Source organism: Microtus ochrogaster, unplaced genomic scaffold, assembly GCF_000317375.1.
Source record: "Microtus ochrogaster isolate Prairie Vole_2 unplaced genomic scaffold, MicOch1.0 UNK39, whole genome shotgun sequence".
NCBI classification, from domain to species: Eukaryota; Metazoa; Chordata; class Mammalia; order Rodentia; family Cricetidae; genus Microtus; species Microtus ochrogaster.
This window is the reverse complement of record NW_004949137.1, coordinates 288,484-293,484: the sequence shown is the minus strand read 5'-3', so window position 1 is coordinate 293,484 and position 5,001 is coordinate 288,484.

Here is a 5,001-nt window from a genome sequence, read left to right as displayed (position 1 = left end):
TCTCTCTCTCTCTCTCTCTCTCCCTCCCTCCCTCCCTTCCTTCTCCTATCCCCCTTCTCTCTGTCTCCCCCCTGAAACTATAAGGAAGCTCTGAATTGAACGCTTCCCTTAATTTGTTGCTTTGATCATAGTTTCTCATTGCATCAACAGAAGACTAACTAAGATATGATCAAATTACATGTTATGAATATATGAAATTCTCAAAGAATTAATATGTTTTAAATGGCTGGAGAGAAAAGTTACTGCTATTACAAAGGCCCTGAGTTCTGTTACCAGCACTCAACATGGCAGGTCACAGCTGTATTACTCTGATTGCAAGGGTTCTAATGTCTCTGGCCTCTGCAGTCAGGCACACACATGGTGCACATGCATCCATACAAGCAAATCTCTCATACTTTAAAAAAAAAGCAAAATCCCTCTATATTTCTCTGAATTTTCATAAGTACTGAGAAAAACCTAAGCAGATTTTTATAGAATAAAATAATTCTAAAATTTAAATGAAATAGGAAGGCAACCAAAATGACTAAAATGATTTTAATAATAGATCTAGAGAATTAGTGTTCAATTTCAAGGGTTACTGATTGAGAAAGACACATAAATCAATGAAAATCATGCAAGACTAGAAGAAAGTTCATGTCTGATCTGTTCTGAAATACGTGCAAAGGCAACTTTGTGTAGAAAGTCTGTTTGTTCAACAAATAGTCATGAAACACTTAAATATGACCTCCCTTATAGTTTGTACAAATTGGGTACAAATATACATAAATCTATACCTGAAATATCAAACATAAGTCATAAAAAGTTTGGAATACTACACAGCAGATATTTTTCATGATTTTAGACCAGTAGAAGATTTTAAAGCATGCACCAAACACATAAATAGAAACAGAAACAGATAAATTGATCCATTAAACTTCATTAAAATTTAAAAGATTCCTTCTGTTAAAGATATTGATAAGAGAATGAAAACTGCATGCTTTGGAAATATCTTTTAAATAACTGCAAATATAATTATCTGGACCTACCAATTAAAACTCTACGACTGTCAAGATATACTTCTGACAATATAAAAATGTAGATATATGAAATTATTCACTTTAGTATTGTTTGTGTGTCACAAATAAGAAGTGGAGAGGCGATTCAGAAGTTAGGAGAGGACTTTCTGATTTTTCAGAGGACCTGAGTTTGATTCCTAGCACACACATATTGGAAGCTCATAACTGTTTGTAACTCCAATCCCAGGGAATCCAATGCCTTCTTCTGGCCTTTGTGTGTACTAGGTCTGAGCACACACATGGCGCATTGACATACATGCAGACAGAACATCCATACACATAATATAAAATTAAATATTTTAAAAATCCCAAGTGCCATAAATAACCTCAGTATATAGGAAACAGTCAAATAAATTGTGATATGTCCACATAATTGCAGTGTATGAGGCTTTAAAGAATGAAGTAAGAAATTTTGAACTAATAGTGAGATATTTTCAGAATATAGTAGTGAAAATAAGACAGTAATTATCTCTTACACACTGCCTTTCAGATAAGTAAAAAGGGATTATAGGAAAATACAATGCATCCTTCTACTCAGTTGTTCAAAGGAGCATCCTAAAGTGAGAAACACTGGTGCTAAGTCATTCTTCATATATAGCACACCATATCAAGTATATGCTTGCATAACTGTGTCTATATCCTCCCATATAAGCACGAGCACTGGGTTTCTTACCATTGTCCAATAAGGTTAAAGAGAAACTGACACTCACTGTGGTATTTGCTTAACTTAAATCAGAAATAAGCTTATACTAAAATGAAATGACATTATTAAAATGATTCTTACTATAAATCCAAATATCAAAGTCAGATGTAAGATTGTGCATGGCAGCCAGGCAGTGGTGGTGCACACCATTAATCCCAGCACTCGGGAAGTATAGAAAGGCTGATCTCTGTGAGTTTGAGGCCAGTCTAGTCTACAAGAGCTAGTTCTAGAACAGGCTTCAAAGCTACAAAGAAACCCTGTCTTGGAAAACCAGATAGATAGATAGATAGATAGATAGATAGATAGATAGATAGATAGATAGATAGATAGATAGATAGATAGATAGATAGATAGATAGACAGACAGTGCATGGCTAGTGTATGTACAAGGATTTTATGAAAATATAATATCCATGAAAGCGACAACCATGAAAGCGTTGTGGTGTTTAGTGTTGTCAAGAGAATCCAGAATCACCAGGAAGACAGACTTCTAGGCGTGCTTGTGGGAGATAATTTCTCTTTCTCTTTCTGTTTAAATTTCTCACTCCCAACCTTCCCATATACCCCCTCCCTGCTTTTCTTTAAATGCATGGCCCTTTCTTTCACTTATTGTAATTGTATGTATATGTATATACATACATAGTCCTAGATATAACCTGCTCAGTCTGTATAATGTTACTTATGTGTCTGTTTTCGGGGATGATGGCCATTCAGGACTGAACAATCAATTGCTTATGCACTCAGTCTCCTCTGCTTCCTGAATGCAGATGTGACAAGCAACTGTTTCAAGCTCCTTCACCTTGACTTCCTAACCATGATGACCTAAAGCAGGACCTGTGAGCCACAGTGAACCATCTCACCTTTAAGCTGCTTTCAGAAGTAAGTTTTATCACAACAAGAAAAGAAAGTAAGACAGAAGAAGGCTGTCATTTACTCTAGCAGAATCAGTGCCTCTGGGTTCTGAGGACCAAAGTTCTGCAGTTGACTGTCACAGAGAAGGAGAGCTGAGGACATAGACAGACAGCAGGAGAAGGTCAATATGAAAAATATTACATGGAGAGGTCAGAAAAAGTACAGGAAAGAGGTGATGATTTCAAAGAACCTACAAATGTGATATTAAATGATAGAAGTCACTGCAGCATGGAAAGTTTAGACTTCTGGGGAACCTGGACACCTTGATGGAGCATGGCCAGCTGGAGTGCTGAGAGAATGTTACTCTATGATTTCCAGAAAGGTTCACTGACTCCATAATTTATTGACTATTTTCATTTCTAGAGGGATAGCACATCGTTCTTTCTTAGGGAACTTAGGCCATGTCAAAGAAAACAGGCATCAAACATGCCAAGTTTTCTGATAATCTGATCAATAGTCATTATCTATCTTTATTCAAAATAAAAATTAATTTGTAGAGGAACCATTGTTCTTCAATTAAAATCTATTTCCCACCTCCTGTGCAGAGATGAAGGAACATGTATCAAGTGACTGGCCAAGAGTTGTTCAAACAGAGGCTCCTGGACCAGGTTGACAAGAAACTTTTGAAAAACGATCTGGTGACCTTTGTTGTATGTCCATTTTACATTTTATTTGTTAATTTTTGGAGATGGTGATGGCGTGCATGCATATGGTGGGTATAGAGATACCTCCTTGTCTTCTGAGGATAATTTTAACAGAAAGAACAAAAGAATCAGAGACATTCATAACATGAATGGGGGGGCCTCCTTGTTGGGGTTTCTGTCCTGCCCAGTACCCCACACCCAGCAAGCCCCAAAGAAAATCACACAGAGATCTCTATAAGTTATAAATCTGATTGACCCATTAGGTCAGGTTACTTATTAGCTCTTGTAGCTTATATTAACCCATTGTTCTCTTTGGAGAAGAGATTTTGCTTTTGTTTCCACAGAAAATGAGGGGCTGTAGATTTATTCAGAGTTAAGAAAAATCAGCTTTGATCAAGGAAGACCACCTGAGAAATCTCCTGCAGGAAGAGATGGCCCAGATGTCTGAGTTCTTCATCCAGAACAGGTTCAAGACTGCTGCCTGAGATGATCAAGATTCACAGGATACTTCAGTCAGGACTTGATCATAACTCTAAATTTTCTTTAGGTACCCATAAGATTATCAGTGCCCCCAACCAGCTGGAAGTAGCCTGGAATACTATGCCCACATTCCCAAAAAATGGACTATGGATATTTTCCTTTGTTTTTTTTTTTAAAAGAGGGGGAAGTAGTGTGGGAGAATTGTCTGTATTCTGTCAATCATGTTTTAATTAAACGCTGATTAGGCAGGAAGTATAGGTGGGAAAACCAGACAGGAGGTAGAAATGATGCAATGAGAACAAGAGAACTCTGGGAAGGAGGAAGTTGATTCCCCCCACTCTTGCCCAGACCACCAAACCAGCAGGATGTGATCTGCAACCACTGAAAAAGGTACTGAGCCACATGGCTAACATAGATCAGAATAATGGATTAATATAAGCTACAAGAGCTAATAAGTAGCCTGACCTAACGGGCCAATCAGTTTTATAACTTATGGAGACCTCTGTGTGATTTTCTTTGGGGCTTGCCAGCTGTGGGGTACTGGGTGGGACAGAAACTCCAACAACCAAGGCACCCCCTCATGTTACACATCTGTCCTGATAACTTTAAGGCACCCTATGAAAGGCCAGTAGTCACTTGTTCACTGAACCTACCTGAACCTCTACACAAAAGATCAAAGGTTATTTCTCAGTTGTGTGAAAGTTTTCAAAGTCTAAAATGTAAGGTAAATCTCTAATGATTGTAAGTGGTGATCAGAAGGGGAATGGGGCTTTCTAGAAAGAAGAAAAAAAGGAATATACCCGTTGATATTGGTATGTCTAATGAGGTTCCAGCTACGAGTTTATTCAAGGAAGTTGGGCTTTATCCAAAATGGTCAGAGAAGTCAATGAAAAAATAATGCAGCTACTGTGTAGATTAGATTACACGCTGACAAGAGGAGAAACCAAATAAAAAGGGTTATTTCTACAGTCCAGCCAAGAATGACAGAGGTAAGGAGCATGGAGCAGTGGGGACATGCAGAAAAGTGAGACCAAACTTCAGAAGGAGAATCCTTTAAACATTATTTCTTTAACTTTTGAAATTATAATTTAGCTATGTTATTTTTCTTTAACAGCATTCTTCCCTAAAATTCTCCCTAGCTCTCTTTCAAAGTCATGACCTCTTTTTCATTAATTGTTGTTACATGCATGTGTGTGTGTGTGTGCGTG